Source organism: Parus major, chromosome 8, assembly GCF_001522545.3.
Source record: "Parus major isolate Abel chromosome 8, Parus_major1.1, whole genome shotgun sequence".
NCBI lineage: Eukaryota > Metazoa > Chordata > Aves > Passeriformes > Paridae > Parus > Parus major.
Window position 1 is genome coordinate 20,584,502 of NC_031777.1, and position 23,098 is coordinate 20,607,599.

A 23,098-nucleotide genomic window follows, 5' to 3' on the forward strand; every position below is an offset into this window, starting at 1 on the left:
TCACATTTTTGAGACAATCACAAAAGGATTGCAGATTCAGGACTGTCTTTAGAGTGTTTTTGTCTCAATCTCACCTGATTGAGAGGTGTCATTTCTGACTTGGAGGGCTATCTACAGAGACAATTGTATACTTTTCTCATCTGTTTGCTTTCATAAAATACCCATCTTCAGGGTATCCAAGTATTGTATCTGCCAATCAGAAACTTAACCTATGTTGCTGCACCTTCTGGATTAAATCAGCACATAGATTTTCAGGTTACTCATCAGGTTTTTACTTGATGTGAAATTTAGTTGTGTTTATTTTTCACTGTACTCACAACTTTTAATTCTGTCTCTCCTGTTAAAGAATATATTTTCCTACTTGTCTGCTATATGAGCAGGTTTTATTTTGCTTGCTATGTTGTTTCTGCTAAATGTTTGTGGAAAAACTGTTTATTAGATATAAACAGGTTAGTAAACACTTGATTTTTTTAATATTAAAATGTCAGAATTGTTTTCTGCTTTTAAGGAAAGATGGGGTTTTCCCAGCACATCAATGTGTTTTTCCATTTGCTTATATATAGGATTTTGTAAATGTACTGAGGTGTTACAAATCTGGGGCATTTGGCTGAATGGATTTTTACCCCTTGCATTTTTACCTCTTAAAAGCAGGAAAAGGCTTAGGCAAGTTAGTTGTTGTTCATTGATTGATGTAGAAACTTCTAAGTAATGAAAAAACTTGCCTGGAAAGTGTTTATTTTTGTGGGATTTTGAATCAGAGGAGAGTGGTTATCCCAGTGGTGAGTGTGCCAGCCACACATGACAAGTTGCCTATTGTTCCTTGTTCTCCCATCCCCATTTATAGCATACAGGTAATCATATTTTCCTTTCTGTTCTGTGACAAAGAATACATTAAACAACTGTAATGTGCTCAGGCACCGTGGTGATGAGAATCATAGAAATCATTCAATACCTGATGTGATTGTGTATCTTGTTTCTGGAGGTGGGGCATCTTAAAGATCAGCTTGCTCTCCAGTAATAGCATTATTAAGAATAGGATAACAAGTGCTATAGACTTGAAAATTATTGGGGGACAAAAATCACATTCTTTTTGTTACTTCTTGCCTTTGCAGCAGTGTATGCAAGTGCATAAAGCTCAGTGGAGCTCTTTCAGCAGTGTACAGATCTGCATTTAAATGCTTCCTGCAACTGGATTTTTGTGATACTGGATGCTTGAATACCACTCCTCCATGCACATTCCTGTTTCTTTTGGTTGTAGTTGCCTTTATGTATCTTGGATATGTATGCACACGCACACACACGCTAATAATTTATTTGCTCTGTGTTAAGTGTTCAAAGGCCCACAGAGACATGCCTTGAATCAAGGATCACAACAGTATTTCTTAGCTCCATGGTGCTCCTGCTGATTTCCTGATGAGGTAAATCTTGCAGACCACCACATAAATAGGGAATGTTAGGAAACACCACAGACAGGAAAAGACATGCAGGCACACAATTTAAGAGTTGCAGAAGTCAGTAGCAGTCAAGCACTGAGCCTGCTTTTCTGTTTGGAAAATCCGTTTAATTGGGAGTAATGGTAGTTGAACATGATCCCACAAGGTCAAAAATGATCTGCAGACTGAGGGGGCTGTGTTTCCCACTCAAACTGAAGAGTATCGACCGCTTGCTGGGCACTCTTGTAATAGGCAAAATTAAGAAACATTTGCTGCCTAACAATTGGTATGCGCTCATGCATATAGAGTTGTGAGCTTGACTGCGAGGATGAAGAGCTGTGTGTGCCTTTTATGTTGGCTTAACTGACAAAGAAGATGGATTCTGTTATGATGTATTTATATTTAGGAAAAAACGTTTTACATTTCCCTTTGCTGAGACTTTTCCATAGACAGCTCTATAATTTTTCAGTCATGTTATCTTATTTTTCTGCATTGTCTGATAGATATTATTATGTTTCAGCATTTTGTGAATATGTTTTTTTAAAAAAAATATTATTAATATTCCTTTGTTTACATTTTGGCAAAGTAGATATTGTCCTGGTTGTAGTTGTTTACTCTCAATGGCTTCCAAAAAATAGTGATAAGTGCCCAAATTCTTTGTTCTGCCATCATTTTTCTAACATTTCTAACATTCTAACATTGATTTTGTAGGGGTTTTTGAAAATGACACATTCCGTGTGGAGCCCTTGGTACTCTCAAGACTGTCAACTAGGATTGGATTCTTCCCTCTGCTTTTGGGGTTAAAATAATTTCTGTAATTGGTCTCAGATGGCAGTTTGAATGATACAGATATTCTGCAATTCCTTTCAAGATTTTGACTAATGCAGTGGTCCCTGGTGCATGACAAAGCTTATTATAGACATCCTCGTGGTAACATGCTGCTAAATACACAGCATGTATTGATTTTTACATTAAGAAGCCTTTATAACAATAAGTTTTAATGCTCCTTCACAATTTGGCTTTAGAACATAGGCCTTAACGTTAAATCCAGAAGTCACAGTTAGGATTTAGCAGGCTGTTATTAGATGTCTTTGTAGCTAACTAAGCTGGAGCTTTATTTTATTTCGATTTCAGTGATGTTTTACAGATCAGGAACTGGTTATCCTTTTTAATTGCCAACTTATTTAATTCTGAATATTAAGAGAGAAGCATGAGTCCAGTCTTCCAGGGGAATCGGGAATTCTCACATAAGTGGATCTCTTTTAACAGTCTGGTTCCTTACTGCCCTTTTATTCTTTGCTTCCATGTCTCTCATTTTTCCCTTCTAACTGCAGATCCTGTTGTGACCAAACTACGTATACTTTGTGTAACTGGAAATTATTTCTCCTGTTGATAGTAGAAGAAATAGACATGCGTATACCTTCTCTTCTCATTTCTCCTGGGTAGCTGATAAGCTGAATTATGTATGAGTCATATTGAACATTTCTATCTTTTTTCCAATTATGACCTGAAGCAGCACAGAAGTATGTTTCTGCTTGGCAGAGGAGGAAAGCAGAGCAGGGAGGGGGAAGGCTAGAATCAATAAGCTGACACATATTCTCAAGAAAAGCCTCAGGGACAGTTAGTGGCAGTAACAAATTAATAAATATATTATTCAGTGGTAATGTTGAGAATTACAGAACATTTTCAATAGGGAGGTTATATGAAATACAAGTAGGAAAGATGCCAACGTGCGAGAATGTAGCCACAAGCTGATGGCAGGAGTGCAGAAGTCTGTGATGTCCTTCCATGAGACTCCTTGTATGCTCTGCATTGCAGCTGTGTTGGGAAAGGTGATGGTAGCAGTATTTGTCTCTAGTTGCCTGTTCACCAAAGGATGCCTTCAGTCTGTTTTCCTGCAGTTCCCACCCAATGGGAAGGTAAGAAAAAGCAGTGGAAAAAAAGGTCTTCAGGGGGCAGGGAGAAGTGTATTGATTCTTTGGGAGAGAAAGTTAGCTCTAAATAAAGTATATATAAGTATATAAAGTATGTTATCAGTCCCTTCTCCCAGGGCTTTCCAACTGAGACATTCAGTTTTGATTTCCAGAACTGTAAAACCAGTTAATTGCAACTGGTCCTTTAATGCTTTACAAGCAGTCTTTTTTTCACTCCCTTGTAATTCAGTGCATACAGTCATATCCAAGTGACACTAAATATATTCAGTTTCATTTCCCTTTGTTTTTAAGTAGGTTAAATGAAAATACCATCTCCAATTTCCATTCTAGTTCTATGCAAATCCCCTATGCCTCTATCCCAGACTCCTAATCATGTGGCATGTAGTTATTTGCCTGGAGAGTGCTGCCAGGCTCCACAGGAGAGCAGCTCCTGGTAAAGAGGACAGACAGAAGAGCTAAGGAAGAGCTGCTTGCACAGTGGGCTTCAGTTTCAGTGTAACCTGGCAAGTTAAGTTTTGTTGGCTGGCTTTATGCTGACAGAAGTTTAGGAAGTTTAGGAGCATTTCTCTGCAGCCCTTGCGCTGTGTTTTACCATGAACTTGAAACATCCTCGTGGTATCAACTCTGTGCTCAGCACAAATCCAAAACACAGCCCAATACAAGCTACTGTGAAGATAATGAGGTCTATCCCAGCCAAAACTAGCACACCTAGAAAGTTCCTGAGTGCAGCAGTTGTCCTGGGGTGGCAAGCACTTCTGGCATATCATAATTTGCTGTTTACTGAACCATGTCATGAGCTTAATTTCTTTCACCATCTGCCAGCTGCATTCCAGTTCCTGGGGTTACCCTGTTTGAAATGCTGTAAATGGTAAACATTTGACTGTTACAAATGATTTCTGCAGAGAGCTAGATCTCGGAAGGCCTGAACCAATATGCCCTTTTTGTAAACATCCATCTAAAAGTGATTTTTGTCATTGGAATAGTAAACAGAAGTTAGCTATGTTTAATCCTTGTTTATATTTGGTTTGTTACAAAAGGATCAGTTGGATCACTGTATTTTGGCTTCATTGCTTTTGCATCTTTTCGCCAGGAAGAATTTCTTGCAATTTGTTGTAAAATTGAAACAATTACAGAATGGAAATTGAATCTATTTGCATGTGCTCATTCTGATTGTGTAAATGAATTAAAGCTCCCTGTGCTCTGCTGCTCCTGGGATTGGTACTAGTAGAGAATAGTCTTCATGTCTCTGGTCAAGAGAGGACAGATCTTTATTCTAGATGTTTCATGTTAATTAACTGTTCCAATGTCCTTTGGTGTCTCTCTGGGAAGGACTGCTGTGATCCTACTACAGAGGTCCTACTCCTGTCCTTAGTTCTCTACACAGGCAATCCCAATAGCACTTCCTTCCTGTAGGAGATGGGCAGTTCATGGACCTTTGTAACTATTGCTTTGCCAAGAGCTCCAGCAGTGAGACTCCACATGCTCCCCTGCTTAGGGAAATGTCCTAACGTGCAGTGATGCACAGAGAAGTGAAGAAGCCTGAGTCTGCCTTTCATTGGGTCTTGGCATGTTGTGTGCTTGTTAGAAAGAGAAACATTAAGCCAGCTACTCATGGTGGCCTCATTGCAGAGTTCAGGTTGTCACCTAAAATAATCTAAATCTGAGCTCATGTGGACTTGTGCTATTAAGGCATAAATAGTGTTCACAAGGAAAGACTGTCAGTTCAGGAGCCCTATCATCATGCTGACAACTCCATTTTTTTCCCAGGTACTGACCAGTTTGGCTAAAAGGATCCTCCAAGGACAAAGAGGTGGTCTCTTGGTCCCACTGTGTACAGAAGATTAAGGAGAATTTGTGATCAATTTCAGTTAGACCAAGAAAATTTACAGAGACTGTTTTACTTGTATCACCATTATGTGCCATGCTGCTGGAACCTAGACTGCCATGGTATCTGAAAAACTGTTCCAGCTATTTAAGTTTTGGTTTCTGTGAAGCACCTGTCATTTTAATCCAGGTGTGAAACTCCTGGTTCTGTGCATATTATATTTATTTGCTGTCAATGATTGGATTCAGTAAGAGCATTGGTCCCACTCTTATATTTAACAAGAAAGACTTTCTTGGCTGTGAGTGAAAGACAAAGAAGTAATTTTCTTAGGTGAAGAAAAGTTCTATCTGTTGTTGGTGTCTCCTTCAAACGGGAGAGTCAGCAGATCTTCAGAACGTATCAGACCCAAATGCCATAATTTCCATTTCTTATCTCTGTTTAAATGATTAACTAATGGCACATAACCATGTAATGTATCCGTGATAGCAGGTTCCTTCAGAAGACTGCCATGCAGTAAGGTTAACATCCAGGTTCATTCCACAAGTTTATGAAGCAAGAAATACAACCTTTGAAAAGTTTTATATGAAATATCACATTGTTAATGCCAAGCTGAACCCTTTGGAGCTGTGCACTCCCATAAAACCTTGTGTTGGAATAGGTACTGACCTCTTAATCTTGAGAGCGTTTTTCTTTTGCAGCAAATGGCTGTTTCTGCATATTACCTCTCAAATGAGGTCCTATGAGATGACATCTGTAGAGGGTTGGGGTGTTGTCACATCGTTAGCAGCAAGTTTCAGTGGTATTGCAATGCCCAAATGCAGCACCTGTGATTTGGGAAGGACTTTCCAGATAAAAACAAGAGAACTTTAAGTGTCAAACAAACAAGAATAAGAGTATATTCTACAGAGTTCTGCAAAAGCTGTTAACACAGGGTTCATATTGCCAAGTAACTTGAAGTTGTAATTGTGCAGTTATATCCTGTAAAAGACTTCTCAGAGCTTCTTGTCTCACATAATTGATTTATTCCAAGTTTATTTAACAGTTTATAAGTTCTGACTTTGATATTGGAAATCAGGTTCAGCTAGGAAATCGTGTTGCCATTAGCAGTTGTCTCCATTTTATTTGCTCCTTTTCAGAAGTCCCTCATGAAGATACTCGTGAATGTTTATTCAGAGCCTTGTGGCAACCCACTGGTATCTTCTGTCTATTATGAAAATGAATAATTGAGTCTTGGGCATTATTTTCTCTTTCTTCGTGTGCTCAGGATGTTCAGACAGGTTGCTTCTCACTCTGTGTTACCTTAGAGCTTCCTGGGAGATTGTCATGAAAAGTGTGTCAGGCTGTTCTAGTGCTGCTCTGCTGTCAAAACATTCAGCCTATTCCAGTAGGTAAATGAGGCACAAGCAGATCAGTTTTACTCCCTGGCAGGGATGTGCTCATGCAGGCAGGTTTCTGTCGTGCTGGAGAGGTGTCCCTGTGGGTTGCCATCTCCCAGCTGAGGCCAGGGATGGCCAGATGACTGCTTCTGCCTCTCTGTTCCAGTTTGAAATCAGACAGGTTAGATTAAATTGTCTGTGGTTTTTAACTAATCTGTTTTGACTCTGTTGGAACAGCTCATGGGTCCCAGCTGGGAGGCAGCAACCACCAGCGCTGCCTTTCACGTCCCTGCAGAAAGGCTGGTGTTCCCATGTGCCCTCACCCCCCATGGCCACAACCGTGTCTGGAAAGCTTTGACAGCACTGGGATTTTGGTGGTGTCAGTAGGCAGTAAAACCAGGGGGAAAACATGGCACAGGCCTAGGCTAAAAAGAGTGGTAGTCTGAAAACAGCAGGAGAATGGAGCAGCAAAGTGAAGGCTGCCAAGGAGGAGATGCATCTCCTGTGAAGTTCTTGTACTAGGTACTATGGAGAAAGAAAAGGCAAAAATACCATAGGTTATTTTCTAATTAAAATTATAATATAATTATAACTTGTAATTAATATATAACTATATATATTATATAATAAAATATATATTATATGTTATATATGATATATGGGTTTTTTATATGTGTGTGTGTAGATATATATATATATATAAATATTGTAAATCTCGAAGCAGATTATTTTGTTAGGAAAATTGGTGTTTACGTCCCAGTTAACCAGAAAGTGGCCAACTAAGCCTCCCCTTGCTGTAAAATCCCTGCATGATTTTCATGGGGGCCAGTCTTCTTTTTAATTCTCTGAGACTCAGTGCTTCTTCCTTTTCTTTACCTGTTCCTGTTTGATTTCAGGGACTTTTCTGAACATGCTCTACTAGAGATGTGCACACAAGGAGTCAAGAAGGCCTTTTCAAAAAGCACTGATAAATTGATGAAGTTTGGAGATAGACCCTTGAATGGACTCTAGGATCATAGCTGCTTTTTTGATTCAGTTGGTCACTGGATAGCACAGCTTCTCTTCATTTCTCTGATGCATCCACACTCCCTCTCTCTCTCCTCCCAATATATGCCAGGCTTACAGCAAAAATTCTAATTACATTTAATCTTTATTCATATTATTCCCATAATTTAAGGTGATTTGGCTCTTCTGACTTGACTTTTTTGACTGTCGTCTTTATTTACAGCATCTCCACAGCACTGTCAATTTAAGACCCACCCTTTGTGCAAAGGCAGCTAATGAATCTCATAATATCAAAACTGATGTTCAAGGAACTTTTTGATAGAGAGCATTATTGCACGACTAATAAAAAAATTGCAAACAAGAGAGTGGAGTTGATTAGGTTACAGTGAGCCCTGATTTGGCTCTCCAAATGTTTAGTTGGTAATAACTAGTCTGAGAATGGACCTGGTGACTCTCAGATGATAAAATTATTTTGGAGGACTGGCAGCCAGAAGAAAATACTTTCATTAATGAAATGTGTATGCAGGGTTCTAGAAATCTTTCAGAGAAGAAGAAAAAAATACCTGAAACCCCATAATTATAAATTAACATTTTTCTTATTGTAAAAGGCATTTAATGGAAATTCATTTAATTATTTTGGAACAGGCAAATGAGAATTAATTCCTTTAGATAATCTGTGTAGCTGTAAACTTCGTCAGAATAACTCACACACACATTTCTTATCAGATTTAAAGTCCACTGGTGACCATCAGAAGCTAAAATATTAGGTCTTTATCATCAGATGTTTCAAAAGACCTTTCTTACTGCTGGATCTCTTTCAAGATGTCTTGTTCTGAGAGCGTCTGTGGCAACCTGTTATTGACAGATGTGCTCTCCGTAGCTGGTATGTCAGTCCTGCTGCTGTCTCCTGCTGACTAATAAAGTTTGTTGCTGGTGTGTATTTGTAGAGTCTTTGAAGTCTGTTAGGTTGTGGAATAGCCTTCTGAAAGAAGTAGTAACTCATTGCTTAACTACTGGAAATTAATTGGAAATGCTGCTTGATAATGGCACATGGATTATCTGCTTTTCTTCCAAGGAAAAAATGGAAGGGCAAGAGAAAGGTGTCTGGAAAGCCTGAGGCCTTAACTATTTTTGCAAATTTATCTTTGATATCTGCTCATGACCAAGAGACTGCCCACACCTGAGTGACCTGTTGTCATTTACTGGCGTGCCATGGCTTACACAGTCACTTAAGATGGTGATCTTCTGTACCTTCTTGTGCAAAAGTGGGCGAACATACCCCTTGATAAAACTGGAGAGTAAGTTCTTAAATGAAAAATGGAGATTGGAGAGTACAGAAGACGATAACCATGGCTGTGGGGATTGCAGTTCTTTTGGCTACAAAAGCAAAACTCTGCGTGCAAGAAGGTTCCATCCAACCATTTTATGCTGGGTGTTTTATCTTCTTCCTGTCACTAAAAAAATAAAGTCACTATCCCAATTAAGTAATTCTTGGAGAAATCAAATTTTAAAATGTAAGCCAGCAAAAACATGAAACTGGAATATAAGCACATGCTAATAAACCTGTAGTAACATCAGCTGTTCAGAAGGGAGTATGTCCATGTAGGGAGTATTTGTATTTCTTATTTAACATTCAACAAGTAGTTTCAATTTCTCTCCTGCAGAAAAAGGAAAATCACATAACTGCTGCTTATGTGCTGCCTTTTGGTCTTGGTCTGAGATGCAAAACAAAGCAGATTTTGCACTGAAGACCTGTAATACTGATCATTCCAACAGCTGGTTTCTGTGTATGATGCTTATTCACAAGTCCCACATCTAGTTCTCCTTATGATCTCTTGTTGGTCTTGTGTTGTTTATATATAGTAGGATGTCAGGAAGGCTCTATGGTTGTGATGCTTATTAAAATGCAGCACGCAGATAATGAGCAAAAGGAATAATTGGCCCTAATTTTGGATGCAAGAAGTAATTATTGTGAACGTTCATTGTTAATTTGTAACTTGAGCTGCTAGTGACTAAAGTATGTTTGGTATCAAGCAAGATTACCTAAAATATATGCATTCTACATGCTGTCTTAGAAGGCCAGTGTTGTAGTAGTAAAATACCACCTTCCCCGTAGAGTTTCCTAACAGCTGTTTATTCTTGTGGTTATTTCAGTTGGATAATAAAGTAAGTGACTCTTCCTGGCACTCCCACCTGCTCAGATTCTTTCTGCCCAGAGCTCTGGAATAGCTCTTTCAAATCCTTTATCCTAAGCAAACCAGCAGGTGTGAGGTATAATAAGATCTGTCTTTTCAAGATTATCTAGTGCCTTGATGAGGTAGGTTGGATGTTGCAATGGGAAAACACTGCAATGTATTCATCTGTCGTGCTAATCCTGTGCTCTGTTCCTTCAATCCTTTTATCACAAGGGTCCAGCCTGGATGAAACCTTTCCAGGTTCTTGGGTGTTAAGAGTTGAGTTGAGAAGTCTAAATAGCAATCAGAACTATAACTTCTTCCAGCTCTAGTGTGTGAATGTTCACTGGAAGGGGGAACTGGGGAAAATTTCCTTGCATTTAGAGTGCCTGTCAGCACAGGATGCAGAGTGCTTTAAGTAAAACTGGCTGCACAAAGTGCTACAAACAGTAGAACTGGTATTATGATATTTTAGCTTTGAGACCACTGGAAAGGTGTTAGAAACATTAACCTGTTGGAGATCATAAAAACACCGAGCCTTGCTTTTTGGTACTACAGCTCCAAAACTGTATTCTGTTTACAAGCAAGGAAATACTGGAGTTTTGTTTTTCTATATCTCTTTGATTTAGACAATGGCACAATTGGTCCCAGTGAGGAGAAAGTCCTTGGAGAGAGAACAGAAATGATAAATATATTGATGAAAAATGCATAAGCTGCACACGGGGTGGTATTAACAAAAGCTGCTGCAGGGGAAAGTAATGAATTGGGGAATGCACAGTCCAAGGTGACAAGACATCTAATATAAAGAAGGTCAGGAGCTGGAACAGAATCAGCCTTCTAAAGAGAGCCTGCATCTCCTTCACTTTGAGTCCTAGGAGGGAGAGTAGTGCATGCCAGCCTACAATTCATGGAAGTGCATTCCAGATGGAGCTCCACTCTGAATGTGTGACAGACAAGCCAGGCTAAGCAGAGCTTGTTGTTCCCTGGAGCCTGTCTGGAAGGGAGACAAGAGTCCAGCTGAACCTCTGGCAGGTGTTAATACTCTGAAAGCCTACATATGGTAGAGATTAAAATGGTTTACCTGGAAGAGTGAAGAGGTCAGCAGGGAGAGCCTTCACTTGCATGGACCTTGCTTTGTTAGAAGATGGGGTGCTGCCTTCTGGCTCCTGGTTGATTTGGACAGAGTTTTTCTGTAAGACTATCACTGATGTGAAACCTATCTAAATTATGGATGTCATCGAGAAACTCAGCATTGAAGTTGTTGAAGGGGTTGAGGCCAGGGGAAACAGTGTGTGTTCTTTGTGAATAAATTATTTGGTTGCTTGATTTGGATGTGAATTTGTCCTTTCAAAAAGTAGCATTGCAGAGAATCTTAGCTGATGCTTTGCCTACAGGAGTAATCTGGCCTTGTGGAAAAAACAGCAGTTGTTTTGCCTAGAGGTGGTAGGCTCAATCAGAGTCCACCTGATTGTCATGGAGTGCACATCCCAGCATTGTAACTTCTGCTGCCATGTGTTCCTGGTCCTGAGGAAGAAATTGCTGATCAGATGAGTAGTATTCAGACTTGAATTTAGCAAACATGAACAAAATCTTTATCCTTTGCAGTAAGGCTTTTAAAAGGGAGGAAAAAATAAAGGGCTTCTGGAGGATTCGTGTTTTTACTAATTAGACACTAAAAATTATAGAAGTACTAAAAAAAATAATAAAATAAACCTTTAGCTCATGCCCCAGGCATGAATTTACTAGCTTTAGTTTGTTGTGCAGTTCGGTTCATTGATCTTGTCACAATTGATGATTCATTAAGTTGTGACTACTGTAGAAATTACAATGCACAGATGTAGCTGAACTGCACATCTGTGTGTTCCCAATGTGTTAATGATTTAAAAATGCACTTTCTCTCTGGCCATCCACTGTGCTTCAAGTGCCAACTGACATTTTGTATTACTGAGCCATTTGTTGTGGTTGGCAGAGGAAAAGTCTTTTGGTTCTCCTTGTACTTTTTTTGTGATTTCCCTCTGTATTTCAGATAGCTGAATTTGATTTTCCCAGCAATCTTGGCCTTGCAGAATGTGAGTTGATGGCTGTCCCTTTGCAGGCTGCCATCTTTTTCATTGTCACCTCCTTTCTCCTGGTGTTTGCTTGCAGCATTTGGGGTTATTTCCTGCACCAAATCATGGGGAATATGTAAACTCAGGAGCAGGATTTTACTGACTTACCAGGATTTTGAATTTGAATTTTTGAAGTTTGTGTGACGTGGTGTTGGCTCTTGAGAAGACCTCAAAAACTTTCAGTGTATTGACTTAAAGGCTGATTGGCACCAGCAACTCAAGAATGTGTGGTAACCATAAAACGTCTTAGTTGTTAAACCTACCCCTAGCCTCTTCCCCTAATTCAAACCCCTATTCAGACTGGCCCTTATTAGAGGCTTGCATTTGATCAAAGCAGAAATCTGAGGAGTTGTCTGTCTAATGGAATGTGGCTTTGCATTGATGAGGCAAGCTATACCCACTATTAAATCATAGTAAGGTTATGGCTACGTTGTGTAGTTAATGCATTTTCTTGTGGTTCCATTCTGCCTCTAATATCATTTTCCAGTGCAGCCAAACCCATAAGACTCCTCTTGCTTCAGGCCTTTCAGGGAGTACCCAGGGAGAGCAGACTGCATCTGTTCAAGCACATACCAGCCAGTGTACCTGGCTCTGTGTCCACTTTCAGTTTATCACAGGCTCTGTGGAGAGAGGGTCTGTGTCTGGTATCTCTCACTCCCATCCTCTTCGCTTCAGCCACGCAGACATTTCTTAAAGGCAGATCAAAGCATATCTTTAGGAAATCATCTACTACACCATCCAAAAAAAGTGCAAAACTACTGTAAGTCCAGCACTAACTGGTCAGTTTATTCCAGTAGTTTATACATAATTCCAGTGTTGGAACTGTACAATCTCAACTCCAGTCCAAGCCATTTGTCTCTTCCTGAGATCATAAACCCTCTTCTCTGCGCTGTGTCTCTGAGATCCCTTTTTCCATGTAAGCTTCTGTAAATTCTCCTCAACAGGCTGAACATTTGAGCTCAGTAAGCCCTTGTTGTTTGGCTTATTTTCTAGCACCTGGCTTCCTTTTTAGATCATCTTGAAATTCTCTGTGCTGTTTTTGTGCTTTTCTAGAAATACATGCTTTGCAATTCACGCTATATTTTGCTGCTATAAGAAACAGCTGCAGTGACTGAAACTGAAGGTTAGTCTATCCCACTTTTTTTTTTTTTTTTGCCAGGAGTCAATTATGAGTGCCAGAGAAGTCTGTAAGGACCATGCTTGGAGCAACGATACCTTCAAGTACATGGCTTCTTTGGCCTCTACTGATGTGTACCTCAGGCATTTTTGAGCTAAAGGCACTGGATTTAGTCAAACTGATGAAAGAAGAATCTAGTTATGCTTTGAACTTTAACTTATTGTGTGCATATAATACTGCATATAGCAAGATGCTTCCCAGTTTCACTGTGTGGTCTGTGAAGAAAATACTTGTTAACATCTGATACCATTTATGCCCTGCACTCTTTGTATTAGAAGGGACAGTGGATTGTTGTTCTTTTTATTAGAAGGGAGTCTGGATTTAATGGCTCTCTTTGCATCCATGCTTTTCAGTCTTCATACTGAAAAGTGCTGATATATTTAGTTGTGATTTAACCTATGTTGTTTGCAACAGCAAAATTATATACCCTTGTGTGGTAGAAGCAGGGCTTGGCAACACTGTTGAGTAGCTTTACCTTATCTGGCACAATACTGAATACTGTGAACCCTTTTAATTGCCATCTTCCAGGACTCCTTCCACCTTGCAGGTTGAGCATACAGTTTTCCTCATTCCTGTGGCAACTGACTACGCATCTGAAAACTCCAAGAGGCCTTTTTGTCCAGGTGATTCAGTGTACAGGGTCAGAGTAGACAAAAGATGAAAGTCTGGGAGGGGTTTTGTGATGAGCACTAGGAGGGAACTCGCCTCAGTAACTCAGGTATTTTTTTTCAAATTTCTTCTGTTCAGATTACTTTGTACTCTCTTTCATTCAGATGTAAGATGTTGGATGTTGCCTCATTAATCCTGAGCAGTTTGTAGCAGTAGCCTGTCTTTGTTATTTATAATGCAAGATGCTGATTGTGAGGCAGGATGTGCTTTGCATCTTGCCTCTGTAGCTGTGCTGAGGGTGTTTCCCTTTAAGGCAAGAGCTTAGCAGCTGTGGAAGGCTGTATCCAGGTCTAACTTGCATATATTTTGGCAGCAGAAGCATGGATATTTCCCATCTCCAGACTTGACCAAGGGCTTTTGCCCAGCAGAGGCAAATTTCAAATGCCATCAAGCACCAGGGCAATTTTTCACTTCATACCTTGCTAAAATTCAGCCCTGGATCAGTGAATGTGCTCTAGTATTCAGGATCTCCAGTTCAATATTTTGAGCTACTTGATGTAAATGAAGGATGGTAAATGACAGTCACCCCTCAACACTTGATTGAAGTCAGTTTCTCCTTTTTTCTTAGAACATTTAAACCTAACCCAACTGAGCTGTTACTTGGGAGGTATACAAGTCCTAAGCAATGCTAGAGTAAATTGAAGAATGGAGCTGAGCCAGACAGAGCAGGTTCTTTTGATCTTTTCATCCTCTTTTATATGCAGCAAGGCAAGAGAACTCAGGAGTGTCCTGTGTCCCATCTAGTCCTGTGCTGCTGAATAGTTCCTTTATCTGACCAGTGGCAAATACATAAAGTGTTCATGAAGAAAACAAAAATGGCATGTTTAACAAAACTCTGTAACCTAAGTCACAAGACTTGACAGCTCATCTTCTCCACCTTCCTAACGACTGTGTCACTAACACTCATTGAAGCACAGAATTGAAATGCCTTCTCTTATCACTTAACCTGTTCTTTTATGGTATGCTTTTTTTTTTTTTAGAATTGCAGCACTGTTAGCCTTTAGATCGGGGCTGCTGTTCTCAGCCTGGCAAGTGCTGGTTTTCTGTGGCTGAAAAATGAGTCTGCAGAATCTGAATATAACCTGGTGATTCATTACTTTATGCACTTTTCAGTTTGAGATATGACATGCTGAATTTCATGGAAGCTGGACCTCACTGCCAAATAACAGAGTTTGAACTTGTTCTCCTTGTGGCATTAATTTACAGCTACTATGGAGGATCAGATAGAGGGGTGCAGACACAAGATTCACCAGCAGAAATTACCCAGATTCCAGTTATGCAGTTAACAATAACTCTGTAGTGCTGTTAGTGTGACCCTTTCAGCATTTTTTAACTTATTTTGGCATTTCTTGTAAAAGGCCATTCTATCTTCATGACATTCCTGACAGATACTCATTGAAGGGATCTTTGGAACTGAAACTCTGTAGTTAAATACAAGTTTCAATAGAGTTTTGGCTAAACCATAGGACGTTTTGCCAGTGTTTCATCCCATCACCAGTGTGTGCTCCAGGCTATTTTTCATTCTCAGCTAGGAAGAAGTGAACATTGTTTCTAATTTAAGTGGTCCTGCATTTCCAGTAAGCAGCATTTAAGAGAGTATAAAGAAGTCCAAAGTTTGTTTAGAATAGAGGTGCAGCTCTGTAGGTTGACTGTGCTTATCTTTAGTACACCAGTCAGTTGCCTTAGATGATGACCTTTCACTTCAACAATAGAATTAAAAGCAGCTTTTGTTTATTCCTATACCATAATATTTTTATAAAAGAAGTCTGCATATGATCTGCTAATGCTTTTCAGGGAAGCAGAAGCATACTGAGTGCCATTTTTCAGGACATATTTGTGTGTTACCATGTCAGCTGCTTTGTGCAGCAGTGCAGGGTAGGCATTCTACTTGCTGCTCTCTCAATAGAGCTGTTGTTTTTCGTGAAGATAGTTTCCAAGTGCTTTACTAGTCTGCCTTTTTAAGCAATGTGTAGAGGGTTCCCTCTGTGAACTCTGAGTATTTTTCAAAACAGATAAGCTGGAAATTACATTTGGGAAACCCCTAAATTTTGAATAATGCAGGTGCAACAGAAGTTTTTATTCTGTCTCTTTCAGTTAGAACTTAATTTCTTGGTGCTGAGCATTTCCACCCATCACAGAAGTGCTCCTTGCTCTAGCATCTAGGTGTGATTGGGTGATGCTACTTGAGTAATTGAGTGTCCAATGTGACTCTTCTTCATTTGAGGTTAACTCAGTACTTGATCTACATCAGCAATGTAATTTGCCACTCCAGTTCTGAGACTATGCCGGGTGGAAAAGTACTGGATAAAAAAAGTGAGCCTTGCACCACCTCACTTGTGCAACTTGAGTTGTTTTCCTGGATGGCAGTGGAGGAAGAAGGCTCAGCTCACAGAGGGAACACAGCAAACCTCATATGCCATTGTTGACTGTGTCAGTAGAGTAATGAAGGCTCGGATTGTGGAACCTCATAGCAGAGCCCCTAAACCAGCATGGCCATGCAGGCACAGTGTGCTACAGAGGGCTCTGCACAGCCATCTGAAGGTCCAGGGAGGAGATAGAACATAGGTGGCTGCACACAAACCTGTGCATGTGACATGAGATAACACAGAAACAAAATGGCTGCAATATCACTGGTTACAGCATAATTGCTGCTCGAATCCTGAAGAGATCCCATTGGAAAAGAAGGATTTGTAGTCCTGCGTCTTGGTGAATATGGTACGAAAAGGGCCTCTGTCTTAGCATGGGAAAAAAATAATGAAGGGGCTTATGTGAAAATACAAAGTGTGGGTAATGAAGCATTGCTGGTGCCTGGTGAGAGTCAGCACCTCAGTGGAATGCTGTGTATCAGGGAGAAGCATGAGTCTTTCAGACAGAAAATGGTGGAATCTGTTGTCTTAGAGAGCTCAGGATAGTAGCTGGACAGCCCTCACTGAATGGTCAGGCCTCAGCAATTTAATATTGGGTAGCTTCACAGCTCTGCCTGACAAGGATATACTTTTATTCTGTTGTGCATTAGTGTAATCCGAAGAGAATTTCCAAAGAGCTTCTGAAACCTTTTTAAGATAACTGCTTTTGAGACTCCGTGACATTCAGAATGTTAAATGCTGAAAAAAAACCTTAAAGGAACAAGAAATTTCATCATGTGAATATTCACATTTTTAATAAAATAAAGCAACTAGTAATGGAAGGAAAGGAAAAAAGAGGCAGCACAGTCTCCGGCAAATGACTGGCAGAGTTTCACTAGTTAAAAATAAGGAAGGTTCTGAAGTGTAATGGAGTGAATCACTTATGACCAGTTTTATGGTAGAGTAATCTGACATTTACTTTCAATGGTAAATACAGAAAATGATAGTGAAATGCTGAAAATGCGATATCATAAAAGTTACAGCCTCCTCATCAAGTTTATTATGCTTTGGGAGATACAAGGTCTTGGTTGCTCCCTGGAATAGTTAAGATGTTTGAAATTTAGACTCTGAAATGTAAACTAGTCCTTTGCTACCCATAGGTTTCAAATGGTCAAATCTAAGCACAATTACGCAGCCGACCAGTTCTGCTCGAGTGCCCATTGCCCGCAATTGGCTGCACATCACTTGGTTGTGATCTGCAGGTTTCCACGGAAACTGCATGTACCACTACCTGTGAATAATTGAGAATGGCAGCTGTAATGAGAGAATTTGGGGCAAATTGTGTAAATACTCGTAACTAGATTACAGTGGTAAAATATTTTCACTCTAGATGAAGATTTAACTTCCAGGCTTAAGGAGATTAAACTGAAGAGGTCTAGGAAAGAATCTGTCCTTGTGAAATCTGGGAATGAGTGTGTTTTAAAAGCCATTGCAAATTCCCAGAATTTTTGAGGAGAATTTGGGAAAGTTTTTTTTTCTGAGTGCAGCCTCAAGGGTCTGATAGCCTTTGTATTTTAATTCTTGGGGGTGCGTAATTGAAAGGGAAAAGCTCTGAATTTGTTGCAGCTGTGTTGGCTGGGAAGTGACTGCTCAGACTCCTCTGCTTAGGGGCGGGTGCCTTGTTCCTGTCCTCCTTCCAAAGACATGTGAGGATACACCAGAGGTTTGGAATAAAATACCCAGGTAGCATCTGCCAAGTTTCCCCTGATTTTCCTCTTCAGCTTATGCATTTATTTTTTTTTAAACTTAGATGCAGTAGCTTAATATTCAGAGCACTCCTGTGCTCTTCAGTGTGATCTGCATAAGTAGAAGGAGAGATGCTACAAGCTAGCTCTTTCTATAAAGACAGCTTTGTGTTACAGAGAGGAAAAGCCAGCTGGATGTAACAGGATTCACTGTGATTGCTGCTCAGATACTGTAGACGTGTATTTATGTTGGGTTGAAGTGACCTGAAGAATTTCCATTGCCCATCTCTGGGCATACTGTCTCTTGCACTGAGCTTGCAGAAGAAATGTGTGCAGTCATGCCAGCAGGAGATATGTGTGTTTTGTATTAGCCTAAGGTTAAAAAGAAATGGTGACTGTTTTGTGTGCTGCAGCTAATGAAAAGGTTTGGGCGAAGACATCATAGTTAATTTTATACAGAATTAACTTGCCTTTGAAACTGGTTTTGTTTTATTTTCTGCCAGCAACAGTTTCTCAATGCTGGTAAAGCAATAGAATCTATTTTTGTGTGAGCCCAGAGCAAGCCAGGGGGTTGGCATTACCTGGAAGAGTATCTTCTTCATCTGGGAAGCTTAAAAAGTTGGTGCTACACTCCCAGTTGTTCTCATTGCCTCTCAAACCACAGGAAGACCAGGAAAGTATCTTCTGGTACAGTTTAGAGAGAGAATATTAATTGGTGTAACTGAGCTTTGCTCCTCGGAAGTAGTGAACTCTGAAAACTCCCAAATCCTGAATGTCGCTAGGCTAATTGGATGGTTAAATTTAGCAAAGCTTCCACTGTGCCTTACTGAGTAAAACAGACATTCATTATTTAAATGTCTGTTGTGACATGAGGCGGTAGCTCAGGGTGGGCTACCTTGCAAACCAGGCAATTTAGTAAAGTTATTATTGACTTGAAAGATGGAGCTTGTCATGAACTGCATCTGCAATGATGCTGTAAGTTAATTTTGAGCCAGATAGCTGTAACCAGCTTTCATTCCAATAGCAAATACCTGGGGATATATGGGTTATGTACTAGCAGTGCTTGGCTGAAGAGGAATTAGTTTTGTCTTACAGTCAGTGATCCACAGCATCCATCAGCCTTAATAATTAAAACCAGAACATGTCTCAAGACTCTGATCTGAGTATGTAAAAAGGAGATACCTTAAACTCTGTATTTTGTTTTAAAAAAAACCTCAACTCACCAAAGAAATGCTCTGCTGATGACTGAAAGGTTTAATAATAAAGAAGGTTAAATGGGAGGAAATAGTCTTGCTCAGGTTTCCCTCTGCTCATGGTGCCAGAGCCTTGTCAGAGTGAAATATGTAACACTGGCTGAATGGCTGAGCAGCTTCCATCTGCTTCAGGATCTCTCAAAGATAATCAAGAATGATGAAAATTGTTTCTTCATTTTTGACCTCTAACCAACCTGTTAGCCTTACGTCTATAAAGCAAGGGATGTCTCCAGACTGGACATAAATTGTAATGCCAGTGTAGATCACAGCTCCTCTATCAATATTTGAACTGGAAAGAGCTTATATCAGTATAGCAGCAGTTTATTGTATTCATGAGAGGAACTTTGTACCCTTAAGACTCATTAATTTGACAGAACCCTAATAGCAGCTTGCAAATCTTACTGCCATTTCTTGCAGGAAGTGAGGTCCTTCAGGATATACTGTCCCAAGACTAGAGGAGCCATTCACAATGTTCATAGCCCATGCATGCTGTCCTTCTGCAAAACAGGAGATTTAGTTTTGCTACCACAAGGATTGCTTTCACTGGCTTTACTGATAGTGCAGTGCTGCTAGCTGAACATATAAAATGATACATTATCTCATGCCTCTCATTTTCCCAAGTCCTGGTTTTAATTTCTCTACATGATTTGTGTGCTTTGAGCTCCAAGCACCCTGAGGAGAAGGCATGCTTCATGTTTAACTCCATAAAGCCCCATGCAAACTGTTGGTAAAGAGGTGTAACAGCACAGGCTGTCACTCTGGAGTAGCACATCTGTGTAGAAATGCTTGCTCAGAGCAAAACAAAGCTTGTGCTAACTCTTTACCTTTTCTCCAAGGATGAATGTCATCGTTTTCTGGAGATTTTTATCTTGTTGCTGAAGTTTTGCTACCCCATTGTGCAAACAGTACATTCCCATGGCTGGTAAGCACAGCCAAGGCAGCTTGTGTGTCTTACACTATCGAGCCCCTTGTGTGGTCTGAGCACAGTGAGTAGGAATGTGGATGTTTTCATCCATCTCCACCTCATTGTCAGACCTTACCAGCTGTCATTCAGGTGTCATTTTGGCTAGCACATACTCAAGTCTCATTTGCTTGCATTTCTTAAACTCTCTCTGTGGTAACTCTCAAGGGGTAATAATTTTTTTTAAAAAAAAGGTTGAGCCTAAATATTTTTGGGGAAATGTTGGAGTCTGGTAACCTGTTGCGAGAGTGTGCTGGCTTAAGGAAGATTTAGAGGCCTTAGATAACAAAGATCATATTGGCTGTGGAAGTGAAAAAAAAACTTAAATATTTTCACAGTAGATGGAGAAATCCCTGGAAAATTGAGTATTTCAGCACAGAAGTCATTGGACCTGAAAAGGCTGAGTGAGAATACACATTGTCCTTTCTGTGTTTCCTCACGGCCAGCACATTCATCTGGGCCTTGTCTTCAGTGTGGAATGAAAGGAAAGTGCATTGCTGTAGTTGCAGAGTCTGTCCTTTGCAGAAAGCCAGTCAGGACTTAGCCCTCCATTCCAAAACATCCAAGTTTCCTGTTACAGAAATTTAAAGGCAAGCTTTGAGACTGCTGACTGTACATTTGGAAGTTGTCCACTTCCATCCTGTGAACCTTCAAGAGACTCCAGAGAGAGGTTGCTTAAAATGCACTTAAAACTAACATGTTAATGTGAAGAAAGATAAACACCTTCCCTATCTCTAATATTAAAAAGAAGGCTCAAATCTTAGAGGCACTGCACAGTGCACAGGCCGGTGTTAGAACTCACCTCTGGTGCTTCTTGTTTTGTATGGGACAGATACTCATTACCTGTCCTGAAGATGCCTTTGGTACTGCTTGGAGATCTCACTGTTGGAACATTTTTTTCTGGCAAACATGAGAAGAGAGTGGTTCATTTGAAAGGTTTGTTTGCTTGGTGGTCCCTCTTTGGTAATTATTTGTGCTGACAACACAGCTGCTGGCTGAAGCAGCCTATGTACTACGGGCTTAGTTACAGGCAGCAGCGCCACTGGACTCCTACCAGAGCGATATTTGTTCACCTGTAGCAACAAAGTGAAATTGTGTTTATAATCCTTGCCATTTCCCTGCAGAGCTGTCTCATCCATGCACCTTTGGGGCTTATGTGAGGAGACGCTGTTGCTCGCTTCCCTGCACCAAGTAGCAAGGGAGGGGTTGTCCACTGCCTGACTGAATTTCTCTCCTTCCTTTGCACTGCATTCCACAGAAGCATCTTTCGTAACACTCATGGTAGCTTCTGCTCCCTTGAAAAAGAGCAGAGTCCTGTGGGACACTGTCTGTGTTGTTCTGAGCCCTGTGCTTGTGTCCCCCAAGTCACTCACTTGGACTGGTGGTGATAGAGACCAAGCGTGCCTGTTACCGTGCTCATCCTAATGGTGTTGTCCCTGCTAAGGGAAGCGATGAGTGTTTGTTTCTCTGCTATGTCCCCAGGATATGTGCCAGTCCAGCCTGTGGGAGCTTGTGTTCTTTGATCTGCTGCAATACATCTGCTCGAAAGGATTAGCAGAAAACTCCCTTCTCAGCAGCTTACAGTTGTCATATATTGACACCTGTATTTTGGTATTTGCAAGCTAAGCCTTGCACTTATACAAATAAGCAAGCTCAGTTCTACATGGATAAAATTGTAGGATGAGCCTGTTTTAATTAGAGCTGGTGAGACTCCTCAACACTCCTGCTGTTTGATATCATAAACAACTTGCATATGTTTGCAGCACAGTGAAAAAGACTTACGGGGCAGCTGCTTCTTTTAAAGCAACAAATCAACTCACAGATAATTGAAAAAGCCACAGTTGTTTTCAGAACAGGTAAAGGATACATACAGCAATATCATTGCCAAACATCTGGTCTGCAAATCTCATGAGAGAAGCGTAGGGAATACCTTCAGTCCTGGGTCTCCTAGGATGTTTGTCTTTGGAGTTCAGACTATTCTCTAGGGGCTGCTTGGTAAGCAACTTTTTTGGTATGTGTTAAAGCAAACAGGGCTCACTGCCTGGAATTTTCTTTTAGGATCAGCCTAAACTTTTTCTGTGGTCAAATACAGATACTTAACTTTTTTTAGATTTGTTGATTCATAAATCAAACTGGGAAACACTTGCAGTACTAAATAAAGACTATTTAAAATGTACATCACAGTATCACAGTCTACAAAGCAATGGCTCCATGTTGTACCAGCTCTCCACCTGGGTTCAGTCCCTCCTGTGACAGCCTGCAGCAGGAGCTGGTGGCATCTGCCAGTCAGAATAGTGAGCTTGGCTTTTTATTTCAGAACAAAACTAACGCACTATAACCTCTTTATTCCTTCCTATTTCACTTGGTCTGTATGAAAGCTGCATCAGCCACCTCTTCCTTCAGACATGTCAGCTTTCTTCCTAAATAAACATCCTACTTTACCTTAATGTTATTAGGTTGTAGGTTTCTTCTTTCTAATTTTCTGTGCTTGTCACTTTATTTAAGCCCCTTGGCTGTATGTTCCTCAGTGTGAGGGGAGTCCTACTCATGCAGATATTCCTGTTGATATTAGTGAGTTATTCTGTTCTCCTTTCTGAAGTGACTTGGCTTTGCTGTCCTGAAATCCAGTACTGCTGCTCTGCTGCATTTGGAGATTATAAAAGTCAGAAAGCTGTGATCTCTCATGCAGGCTTTCTCTGGATTAATTCCTGTTTGAACTTAAAAAAATATTCTAGAAAAGCATCCCATCGTAATTTGACAGTCGTCTGCAGTGCACAGTCCTCTGCAATTAATGGGATATTGTTTCAATTGTTAATGAACCTGGTAAAAGTTCAGCCTTTCAGCCATTTATCTATTAAGTTTCTCTAGACTCTAATCACATTTCTCTTTCTGTAATGGCATTTAATCACTTTGATCTGGTTATCTTTCAGTCTTCTCTTTGATAAGGTGAACGGATTGAGACCCTGGAACTTCTCTCTATAAAGTGCTGTGTTTCTCCATGCTTACACCATTCCCACAGCCCTGGATTCAGTGTTAGCAGTATCTTTCTGGGAGGGGTACCAAACTTGGAGGAGGCAGTGCAGTGTGTCTGCC

General features: G+C 40.3%; 1 protein-coding gene across 17 annotated transcripts in view; it reads left to right on the plus strand.

Moving 5' to 3' along the window:
• PTPRF (protein tyrosine phosphatase receptor type F) overlaps window positions 1–23,098 on the plus strand; it is a 376,909-nt gene that overhangs the window by 185,618 nt on the left and 168,193 nt on the right. The gene's annotated exons all lie outside the window — the stretch shown is intronic.